Here is a 13,156-nt window from a genome sequence, read left to right as displayed (position 1 = left end):
TAAAGTTAACATTCACAGTAATTAACGGTTAGATTTGACGAGGCATTATAAAACCGGGTCAAAGCGTGCGGCGTATTAAATGGGAGTGCCGGAAAAAATTCCAATTTAAATTTATCAACACATTGGTGGACATCTTAATGGAATAATTGAGTACGGCATTATTGAAATAATACGTTTCAAGAAACTTTTAAGGCAGTGGCTTTTTGCATCTTATTAATTTTTTATATTATATGTCGTATTGCAAAATTTTAGGGTTTTTTTTATCGTTGTCTAAATACGGTGTGTCACGTAAAAATGCTTTAATTCCTTTATTTTGTGTATCCCGGTCACTCTTTCACTTGTTCCATAAATATTGTTCTGCTGCCCACGAGCTTCTGAAATTATATCTTCGGAAGTCGCCGAAGCAATCAATATTTATATTTTCCCATCAAAGTGATTTTTTTTCAGTTGTATATTTCGCAGTGAAGCCATATTTTATTCCAACTTTCGAAATATTTGGGGAACACACTTTTTGGTGTTCTCGGCTCTGATATTTGGCCTTTACTGCCTCTATGGTTGCAAAATGTTGACCTTTTAATGTCTTTTTCATCTTCGAGAACAAAAAATACGGCCCAGGGGGCAGCATATTGAGTGAGTACGGTACCTGCGGCATCGTGAAGGTGTTTGTCTTTCGTTAAAAATATCACGCATTCGAAGTGAAGTATATTCCGGTAAAAAATCGTGGTGCAAAAATCAAGAGATTTTTTTTTCAAAGTTTTGGTCGTTTTTTCCAACTGACTCGCAAATTGCGTAATAGTCCGACGGTAATACTCCCGATTGACTATGGAACGTGGAGGTACCTGTATGGCGGCGCAAGACGAACTCGATCGGAAAGAAATTGAGCGTGAAATTTGAAAATTACCGTGAATCACACCACATGTTGTGGAATTTGTGAATGTTGAAATGAAGTGAAGAAAACGGTCGTTCGTCATTATTGACTTAAATTGCGTGTTTTCCACTCACTCTGACGTCTTAGTGTCACCCTCGAATGCAGACTTAAGTTTATAATACACATAATATATTTATAATACACCTGCACACATACACATAATATATTTATAATACACCTGCACATGGGAGTCTCTTTTCGCACCTATCAAACCAGCCTAAGAATTAATTGCGGTGGGGGTGCTTGTGTAAAAATTTAAAGAATCACGATCACCTGGAATAGAGGGCCCTATAGTTTCTTCTTCATTTCAAGGCATATACGCCAAGGCATTCTGGTACATCTCTAGTTCTGACTCCTTATGGAGTTGCTCCAATCACTTCGCGCGTCAACCGACCTATTTTTCCTTATGGTGTTTTTGTACATTCTTTCGACGTGGTCTAAATAATTTTTTTATATTCTTTTCGTAAATCCCGTCTGGTATACGTTTTACGTTCTTGCTTATGCCTTTATTGTATATTTTAGCTGAACGGGAACACTCTTTGATATTTCTTAAAAATATCTACTCCGCATGTATTTAACTTTACTTAACTAAGGATCTGGGGCGGGGAGTCCAAGTAGATAATTTGACACGGAAGTCATTTAAAGGACTGCATTGGGGCATGAGAAATTTAAAAGGAAGTAGCGTAGCCACAAAAGAAAAAGCATGTGAGGTACTGGTTATCCCTATCGTAGAATACTCGTCCATATTATGGGATCCATATGAGGTGGGACATGTTAAAAAGATAGCAAAAGTTCAAAGAAAGGCAGCAAGAAATGTACTCGGCAGGTACAAAAGAACAGATAGTGTCACGAAAATGTTGGATCTACTGAAATGGAAGAGTTGGAAAACTAGAAGAAAAAGGAGCAGGTTAGGCGCGATGCATAGAAATGTTAAAAATGACGAAGCGTGGTAAGATTTATTATGGAAAGAGATAGAAAAGGCTAACTTTAAGGGAAAAAACGACCACAGTTTCAAAATAAAAATAAGAACGCAAAAAACAAATAAGAAAAAATACTCTTTTTTAAATAGAACTATTGTTGATTGAAACCAGCTGCCTGGAGGTTTGTTTGAGCCTTTTACATCCAATTTTAGGAGTTTTAAGAATAAGTGTAAAGCAGCCAATGGGTGATAAACTTCATTGATACTATTGTAGTTATTAAAATATTGTTTGCGTGTGATGCGGACGGCATTTTGTATGTGATGTGGAAATTTGTTTGCATGTGATATGAAAGTGTCATTGAATGTAAGTGTATTTTTTCTCCCATCTGTTTTTTAATGCGTGCATGTATGTATGTTCGTTGTAAGAGTGATCATTGATCAAACTTGACCGTTGCCTTCAGGACAATTGCCTAATTGCAACGTAATTCTTAAATAATAATAATAAATAATTGAATCTACCGTTCGCCTCCGTCAACAGCTGACTCTGGGAATTTGGGTTTGAAATAATACGAAATATTTTGTTCAATTATTCTTGTGATGGGGTGTTTCACTGCCATTAATTAGAGTTGGTGTTAAAATCGTTTTATAAATATTTCTTCTTTTCTCTTTTCAATTTTTTACTATTAATTGATGATTCCGCATATACGAGATATACATAGCTTATAGAGCATTAGGAAAGCGTCCAGTTAACTTTTTATCCTTCATTCTGGAAGGGATGAGCTGCACGGGAAAAGTGTCCGAACAAAAAAAACTTGATGTGAGTGAAAATATTCCTGGAACGGACGTTCACTCGAATGCGCACACTCTCCATACAGGGGTGCTTCTCCTAGAAGACGCGCGGACTCAGAAGTTCTACTATTTGTGGAAACTCCACGGGTGGAGTGAATGGCTTCGTCTCGATGCTTACCATCTGCCACTCTCGATCCTTGAGGGTGATGTGGCCGTCTTTCCATGTGCACCAGAACGCGTCTGAAATATCCCGTCAAGGAGCCCTCTGCATTTATGCCAGTTCGCACTCCTATCGATCGTAAAAGCTTTTATAGAAGAAATACAATATCACAACCGTCGTTGATTTACTTTTAGGAGATTCCCAGGAGTGTGGTGAGCTTTTCGGAAAAAAAACGTTAAATATGGATGTACAGAACACTCCATTATCATCAATCATCAATTTCTAAAACAAATACATTGTCGTAATAACCACGCCTCTCAACTCATTGCTGCATCCTTCAAGTCAGCTCATCTCATGCTTTTTGATGAATGTGGCTGTCGGGCGCCCCCTCAGTTTCTTTGGTGTCGATCTGTTTTACTTCAACTTCGAATATGCTTGTGAGGAATTAATTATGCCTCATTGCACGTACAATCCGTTTTGCCCTTCTTCTTTCTATTTTTTTTAAAGAATTCTCATTTCTTTCACTTCCGAAATTTGGTGACTACTTTTTCAATCATCCAGCTTTTTACGTCAGCCTCCTCCAGATCAATATTTCCATTCCCAGAAGCTTGATTCTTCCCGCTTACCTGATGATCCAATTCTTACTTTCATACAGGTATGTCGATACACTCCAAACGAACGTTTATATATACATGACATGTCTATTTTCCCCTGTCCCCACCCCTATATGGTTATTAGTTAGTAATTATTTTCGATTTGAAAATCTTTTTTCGTTAAGACTATTCTTCTCTCTAGATCTGTCTCGCGCTTATTTTAATTATTAATAATGCTCCCTAGGAATCAAAGAGGGTCAACCTGCTTCAAGATGGTGCTGTCTATATCTATGATAGCTGTGGCATTTACTTTTCTCTTTCTAATCGCCATTGTTTCGGCATTCAATTTAGAATTTTCATAGTTTTTTATTGTATATTTCGGCAGAAAAAAAACATTAAACAAAAAATGTCAATATAATTCTTGGAAATGAACTTTATTATTACTATTTATCAGTATTTAAATCCGAAGATTGATTAACCGCAGCCATCCCCATTTTCCTTTCTTATTCCCTGATACCTCTTCCATTTGACATCTTTCTGTAGTTGACCTAAGTAATTTTTCCAAACAAACAAACTCATGTCTCAACCTCAGGGAATCTATTTTTGCACAAATATGATTATTAGCATGTATATAATACTAATAATCGTAATAATACTAATATCATGTCCGCCAAAACAAGGTGAAATGCTGGTCAAGAAGGACTAATATAAACAAAGTTATTCCTTAATAATAATAATAAATCACCTTTTTTCGGGTCAGATTGAGACTGTGGCAATCCCTTCTTCCAAATAACCCATCTTCAAATATATTCGATAAAAATATATTTACATTTCAGTTCTAAATAATGTAAAAAGTAACGACAAAATTACAATTGATTTACAATGAATATGCATGAGGATAAAGAGTGAACAAAGAATGGGAAAAACGTAAGAAATAAGGCGGAAAAATGAGGGGAAAATAATTAAAATAAAATTACTAATTAATCATACAAAAGTAAGGTATATTAAAGAAAGAAATCAGAGAAAAAAATTACAGTACGATTAAATGATAATTTAAAAAATTTTTTAACTATTGCCCATTACCAGCAGTGGTGTTTTAACAGTAAGATTAATATGCGAAGTGGATATTTCTGACTAATGGTTGTGTGAATATGATATGACCATGAGGTCCTGAAGTGTTTTACTTGCGATTCTGTTGTGATTTTACGAGTTTCAGAGTTAAATGAACCCATTTCATTAAAGTGTTCATTACCAGCTAGTACAAAGCCAACTTTAACATTAGTGATAATAATAATATACCTATATTGATTTAATTCTAGAATGATAGTTAGAGCGTGGAATGTTGAATAAATAAAGATATGCCCAATGAAAAATATTTATATAGCAAAATGGCGCATGTGAGAATTACATTCGACGTCACTATGAAACCTTTGGCAGACATCAACATTATTAAGTTGGAAATAATTCCTTGATAACAAAACACTTTTCAAGCATATTAAAATAGTTCAGAATGGGCAACGTTAAAACTGGCTTACAAAATATTTATAAAAATAATTTGAGCTTAACGGTGACGGAGAGAAAATACATTTATACTCCAATTACTCTGGTGAGGGAGGAACTACAATGAGAAAAAAAACTTATTGCCAAATAAATCGATTAACGGGGGTATTTCCCCCTTAATAATATGCATGAACACAAGAGTCGGAGAAATCCCGTACGAAAATTTGAATGTGACCAAAATAAAATGATACCAACGCTTGTATTCACATATACGAGGGTCATCCGGAAAGTAGTACCCGTTCGTGCCGCATGAAGTGCTGACGACGCGAGTAGCCGCTGGACGAGGTCAGATAGCTTCAGTGGCTTGTCTGCCTTCTCTGAGCCAAGTTGCGTGACGCTAGCATTGCCTGTGTTGTTTCTGTGATTGTTTACAATGTTTAAAAAAATTGAGAACGCCGCCAGTTGTGAAGTGAGGGCAGTGATTAAATTCCTCAATGCAAGAAACGTTCGCCCATGTGATATTCATCGCCAATTAAAGGAGGTGTATGGAGACAATGTAATGGACGAGTCGTCTGTTCGGCGGTGGTGTCGCAACTTCAACATGGGGAGGGGGAACACACACGACGATGAGCGTTCGGAGAGACCGTCTGTCATTACAGACCAACTGGTGAGCTCAGTTGACGAATTCGTGAGGAACGATCGGCGCGTCACAATTGATGACATCTGTGAGCATTTTCCCAATGTTTCTCGAACAATTGTTCATGAAATTGTTAAACACCATCTGCATTATGCAAAAATTTGTGCAAGATGGGTCCCTCGCGTATCTCAATGAGCTGGCGGCGAAGGACTATGCAGCAGGAATACAGAAACTTGTCACACGTTATGACAAATGCCTTAATTTGCTTGGAGATTATGTTGAGAAGTAGTTTAAAGTATCCTCTTTCAAATAAAATTTTTTATGTTTGTTAATATTTACTTTTGTGTCTTTATTTCACGAACGGGTACTACTTTCCGGATGACCGTCGTAGATATGTACTGGTGGTAGGCTCTAATTTTTGGAAATTATATAGTATATGTAATATTATTACCAATAATAAGAATATATTCACCAATAAGCCCTATGGCTCGTGATCTGGTGTGCACATACCAAACGACCTTGTCGTGGCAGCTCGCAGAGTAAGATGTAGCTGTATGATCCCAAACTATTTACTCAAAACATGCTCCATTTTATCAAGTAGTGAGAGTAACATTATATTTTCTCCTCAGGAATTCACGCTACTCGAAAGGCGACAGAATGAAATGCGCGGCCGTCATCTACACTCGACCCACACTGTATGCTTATCTGTCTGGATGGAGGTAAGTGAGTCAATATTCAATTATTTTTGTCTCAACGTTTTCTACATATTTATCTAATTCTCGTGCAGCTAAGGTAGCCGTCAGAAATACTTGAGTTGATCCATCTAATACTCGCTCATCATTTGCCCAGAAGAAAATGATTTTTTTTCCTCCTGAAATTATTCAAGAATTCCATTACAGGAAAACTGAATTCCAAATCTAAAACCGCGTTCCTACTCTGTGGAAAGGGATTATTCTCACTGCTACCTTTAGTACCCTTACCTCGCTGGTACTAATAGAGGATTAAATTTCCGAGGATTAGAATGGGTCTTTCTTTACTCCCCAAGTCCATTAAGTGAGCTTCGTACTTCACATAGTCCAAAATTGAAGATGGGGTGATATAAATCTGAAGGGAGTGGGAACTGAAGGTCTTCACGAAAAAGATCGTCTTTTTGTCCCCAAAACACTTATACATGTGTACCATCGGTGTTTTGCGAAAAACTCAATTTCGTATGGTTACTCAATAATTATTTTTAACCACCGCTGCAAATATCCTTAATCTTTTCCCTTACTGACGGAATATATCTATTTTCGTAAAAGTATCAGGCTGAGGTTACAAGACGCCATAAGCAGCTTGAAGGAAATACGTTAGAAAATTTGACCATATACTATTTTAGCATTTTCTAACTAGACGAGATTGCATGCTTTTAAGTACAAGAAGGAAAACAGTACACGAAAATCCAATGGTGCGAATAAGACAAAAGATAATTTTGTCTGCATTAATCTCATTTAATGTTACTCGCGGTCGACGTAAGCTGAAGTTTATATATAAATACATGTAGATATATGTATGCATGTATATATATAGCCATATACACAGTAATCAACCCGAAGGTCGGTTGGTAGGTGATGGTAGAGTTCACCCACTACTAAGGCCGACGGTGTGTGAAATTCACACATCAGGGTATGGGGACCAGTTCCTTTCCCTGTCCCGGTTATGGTTTCCCAGGAAGATCTGGTACCCGAAAAATCACAAAGCTTGGGTGGAGCTGCAGGTGCCCAGAGACTTGCCCGGGAATCGAACCCGGGACCCTCCGGTCAGTCGCTCTACCCATGGACTACCAGGACCCCCATGTATATACATATATATGTATATATAGTATATGTATATATACATATATATGTATTATATATATGTATATACACATATATGTATATTATATATATATATATAATATGTACATACCTATTTATATAGTATATATGTATGTATACACACACACATATATATATATATATATATATATCTAATTTTGACGGCACAATAGAACACAAAAATAAAATACATAACATGTAAAAGCACTCTCACATTTCAAAAGTTGAAGCTTTCGACCTTCTCTGAGGCCTTTCCGGTCCGTCAGTCAGACCTAAAGGACTTGAAGAAGGCCGAAAGCTTAAACTTTCTGAAACGTGAGTGTCCTTCAACGTGCTCTCTATTCATTTGTGTGTGTTCTATTGTGCCGTCCAGATGTCATATTCATCTCGCTAGTGCTTATACGTCATCGATGTATGTGTGTGTGTGTGTGTATATATACACGAGGGCGATTCGAAAAGTAAGGTCTCTTATTATTTTTCATGAAAAATCAAATGTATTCTCAACTTTGTCTACATGGTAGGAAAGGCTGAGCTTTTAGCTATTTTTCTACATAGTCACCGTGACGATCAATCACTTTTTGCATCCCTATAAGCAGCTTTTTAATACCGGCGTCGTACCTTTCTCCCGCCGCGTCGCGAAGCCGACTGACGACTGCTTCTCCGATATAAATTCATCGCCATTTAGAGGAAGTATACGGTGAGAAGTGTATGGAAATCAAATACGTGCGGCAGTGGTGCAGGGAGTTTTTTGATGGCCGAAAAAACGCCCATGATGAGCAGCGGTCGGGGCGGCCAAGTTTGCCGGAATCAACGGTGGCTCCAATTGACGAGATGGTGCGCAATAAGCGGAGAATGGCCATTCATGAGATAAAGGAAGGCCTTAATGAAGAGAGTGGCTGTTTCTCCGTGCAGAATATTTTGTCGTAGGTCCTCGGTTACAACAAGGTGCCTCACCAAAGGAGTGTGCTTGCATCATGAAAATGCACGTCCACATGTGTCACATCAAACGACCACCCTACTCGATGAATTCGGCTGGGATATAATCGACCACCCTCTTTACAGCCCGGACGTTGCCCCCAGCGACTACCACTTGTTTCCCGATCTCAAAAAACACCTTGGAGGGCAGAAATTCAGGTCAGACGAGGAAGTGCAAGAAGCAGTCGTCAGTTGGCATCGTGATTCGGTGGGAGAAAGGTACGACGCTGGTATTAAAAAGCTGGTTACAGGGATGCAAAAAGTGATTGATCGTCAAGGCGACTATGCAGAGAAATAGCTAAATGCTCAGCCTTTCCTACGATGTAGACAAAGTTGAGAATAAATTTGATTTTTCATGAAAAAATAGGAGATCTTACTTTTCAAATGGCCCTTGTACATAAAAATATCTTCGAAATGGAACGCTCTTCGGCGACGCAAAAATATATATAAACACAAATTTAGATTTTTAGAACACAGAAACACAATAAAAGGGCACTTACATACTATATGTGGTTTTGACGCTTCGACGGCACGACCGTCCTTTCTGAGTGTCCTTACTTTGTGTTTCTATGTTTTAAAAATCTACATCCGTGTTTATATATATATATATATATATATATATATATATATATATATATATATATATATACACATCGTTAGTTGATGGGTATATTTATATATATATATATATATATATATATATATGCAAATATAAAATGATCGTACCTACGGTCTTGAAGCATGGAAAACGGGAGGATAGCCGAGACTCGTGAAACGGGATAGCGGCTATCCCGTTTCACGGGTCGAAGGCGCGTGAAGTCACCACGGGAATGGTTTTTCATGGCTAGATCTCTGATGGCGAAACGCAACAAACTCGCATTAGCTTCGTGACCCAAATGGCAAAAAATATCAGAGGGACCGACAATTCCATTTTGGCGTTGAGAGCATCCTGCTGGCCATCAGTCATAGGAGCTTTAGTATCCAGCGACCGCGTTCAACCATCATTACTTGGGAAACTAAATCTACTACCAGAAAGACTACACTTTCGGTGAAGACCCTTGGTGAATTTCCTCACCGAAAAACCATCGGGAACATGTCACACCGCTGAATTTCCTCGCGTAAGCGAAATGCGTATTTTGATTCCACGCTGAGCTTGAAAGTTCTTAGCGCCCTTACGCGGGAGAAACATGTTTAAATACTCGATATTAATATTTCATTGAGCTCCATTTTAGAATTAAGAATATTTTTTTCGCTGCGTGCATTGCTCTATTTTTTAGCATGATTTCCTTGGCTATTCCGACATTTACATTGGTGAAGAATGAGATATTTCATTCGGTCATCTCCTTTAACGATGTACACGATCGTTGAAAAAAATAATCCCCAATGAAATTAGCCTTTTGAAATAATGCCTTGGGTTCATTTTGTTATTAATGGGAAAAGAGGCAATGGCTATCGGGACACATTTTTCCGGAAAAGAATCATAAACCGTTTTTCTAAAAAAGTAACCGTTTTTATACCTCATTATTGGTATGGTCATTGAAAAAGGGAATGACAAATGGAATCTTCCATTCTTTCCTGATTAAGCCGTCTTAATAATCCTGAAAAACTTGAAAAATAAAGAAGCAACACGCGCCATGACCTAAAGAATCTTCATCTCAATATTGAAATCCTGCCAGTTGGAGATACTAAACAGCCTAAACATTCACCCGAGATTTATTTCTTCCGTAGTGAATACGTAATAAGAATAAGGGCAAGGAAAGGAACAGGAAATTGAAGACGCCTTGCTTTGACGTCAAGAGTGACAGTGCGATACGAATAATTAATTATGTGCTCAAATTAATGCGTGGACTCTTTCATAGGTTACATTACGCCACAAAGTGAGATGCCGTACCTAATTACGTAAGAACACTCATTTGTTCTTGAAATTGTGTGAAAATCAAGATACAAGAAATATATACTAATATCCTCCAATTTTTCTTTGGATGGGTCGGCTTTTCAATTTCGAAAAGTGACGTGAGCAAATCAAGCCCTCTCGCTAGAACGGTTTTTCCTTCCCACGACGTGCATAACTTAAATAATTCTGAAACACTTCGAGGTGCAGTTCTAATATAGGAAAGCAGTGCCTAGATTTCTAGGAAATGCATTTAAACTAATGTGCTTTACGAAAAAAGTAATAGAGAATTCCTTTTACTTCGTTAATCACCGCAAAAGATATTCCTCCCAAAAATGAAGGAACTGGGTAGTGGTACATGACATAGCTACGATATTTTGCGCTACCAGTACAATGCGATAAACGATTTGAAAGTACGCAACGAAATTATGCTCGATAATTTTTTACACGAAACGAATTGTGTACAGCGTACCGTACCGTGCTGCCGTTCTTGGTTGGCATTAAATGTAGCTAAAACATATTTCTTTTAAGAGAACAGTGCAAATAATCATTTTATGATTATTTGCACTCTTTCGGAGCAAATAGTATTTATCCAAACTCGGAGAGCATTAAAAAACTTTTTAATCAATTAATTAAATTTTTTTAAATATTAATTATAAAAATAAAATAATTTTCAAAAATTATGTAAAATATTAATGATTATAGTTATCTATTCAAAACCAGAGAGCAATGAACAACCATATGGGCTTATTTTTTAAGAAAAAGTATTACGATGGCGGTAAGGTTAATTTTCCTATGACGCTTATGTGGCCCCACGTGTTCCACAATATGTGCATTAAGTTACTGATGAGACGAACCAATATTACTTTCCCGATCCGCATATACGTACTTTTTTGAGTTTTTACGAACACTTTCGTTGTTATATTTTCATTCCAAGGTTGTAAGAGTTGTGCTACTGATCCAATTTGCTTCTCAGAGAGAGTAAACCGGTATTTTTCTTTGGGGCTCACCAATTAAAACCGTAAGAATGCTCCTCTGGATGTGTTGGGGGTGGGAGGACCATCATTCGGCACTCATTGGACCGGCTTCCAAAGAAAAGGAAATCAAAGGTTTTGTTTGTTTAGACTAACGAGTTCAACCTCTCTAAGGTTTCACGTTAAAGGTTAGATTTAGCTCTGCGTTCCAGTTACTGGGTTGTAATACCAGGTTGCTGGAAAGTCATCCTGTAAATACTGGAAGTTCAAAAATCACTTGATGAAGGCTCGTGATTATTTTTGCCATTAATTCCACCATTAATATAAACATGCCCCGTTGTAACCTCCTTCATTTTCTCATTGCCTTCACTTTAAGTAACATCGTTTTTCGTGGCTTAAAACTTGTTGATAGTCCAATAAGCTTGTTAATTGTTGAAAATGTTTAAATTTTACTGTTTACAGGGTTGGTCAACCCTCCAAACTCAGTGATTTGCCATTCCCCCTATCTAACCTTATCCATCTATCTAACTTTATCTAACCACAACCTTCTCTAAGTCCTCACAAAACAATTGGGCCCACTACTATTATACGTATAATGTTTTTAACGCGCATACGGTGCTCTAATTTGAATTAATTTTAAACAGTATATTTAAAAAAATGTGACTTTTATCAGGCAGTATTGCGTGGGGAACATTAATGCATTGTTAGCAATGCTCTAATAGCAGTAGAGATTATTACTGTATTGTATTAATGTTTAACGTGTTAAATGATAAATTTATCTCCCGGTATCATTCCTATATTTGAAAATTTGATATCAATTAATTTTCTTCGACACTCTCTTCCGAAGTTTTAACGACACTGTTTGAGTTATTACCCTAAAATCTGGTGGGTACCTCCGCTGTATAATTTCTTTGCAGAGAAAATGTCTCTTCAAAACCATTTCGCATCTCCAATCGAGAAAATAAATTTGCTTTCTCGCAGATACTTTAATTTTAAGATTTAAGTAAATTTATATGATCGTTAAGTTTGCTATTTCCCACAAAAATCCAATGCCCCCGAATGCTTCATTTTTATCTAACTTCATCACTTCATCGGAATTGGTATCACATTTTTTCATCATTTAGAAGTTTGTTTAGTGGAGTAAAAAAAGTTATAAATTTTCGTGAATGCGCTAAAATCTTTATTCCGTTAATATATATTTTGCTGGTCTGTATGCATACTAATTGCCAGGGTAACTATTCTTTTGAATAGTCATCAAAATATACCCATCTTCTTGAGCGAGGGTTCTCAACAAAAGGGTAATTTTCCTTTTAGCGTAAATTTATTGTTACAGAGGATGGAGGTTGGGACCACTCTTCAGCAAAGCATGATATCCTGTAGACTGTGTGCAAATGCTATGATTTTAGTTTGTTTTCAATTTATTTTGAGACTTTCAGTAAAACTTACTGAATGTTACAGATTAATGTCTATGTACGCGCATTACTTTTCGTGTAAACCTTTTCCGTTGGACGTATTTTGGTAAGAGGGGATTGATATTCTGGAATATTGGTAAAAAAGGGAAAATGATGCGGAAAAGGTTGAGAACCACTGGTAATTTTTTCGGACGAGAAATATTCAGTGATAAAATTACGTCACCCTTAAATATTAACGATTTACAAAATAAGTCAAATTGCTTCGGTGAGAAGAACTGAATTGGATGACATTGGCCGCGTTTTTGGCGATGTTTGTGGAGAAGAGAGCGGAAACGTAAATGATGCAGCCAGGACTCCTATGCCATGTGTTGGGTTGATAGCTTGGCTGCCAATGTAAACATTCATCAAGGAGCGTGTTTCACAAGCTTTCTGAAGCCGCAAGCCCCACAATCCCCCACGTTCTCCCTTCCCTCGTCGCCTTTGTGTTTCCGCTTTCGTGATTGACTTGGAGAGTATTTTTTTCCT

The 13,156-nt window shown here is 37.2% G+C and overlaps 1 protein-coding gene across 2 annotated transcripts in view; it reads right to left on the bottom strand.

The window, feature by feature from the left end:
- Positions 1-13,156, bottom strand: part of LOC139696734 (solute carrier family 22 member 21-like) — a 104,545-nt gene that overhangs the window by 30,503 nt on the left and 60,886 nt on the right. The window lies entirely within an intron of this gene.

The sequence above is a fragment of the Hetaerina americana genome, unplaced genomic scaffold (genome assembly GCF_022747635.1).
Source record: "Hetaerina americana unplaced genomic scaffold, ioHetAmer1.1.p SCAF_7, whole genome shotgun sequence".
Lineage (NCBI taxonomy): Eukaryota > Metazoa > Arthropoda > Insecta > Odonata > Calopterygidae > Hetaerina > Hetaerina americana.
The sequence above is the reverse complement of the archived record's forward strand: the minus strand, read 5'-3'. Positions and strand labels throughout refer to the sequence as shown.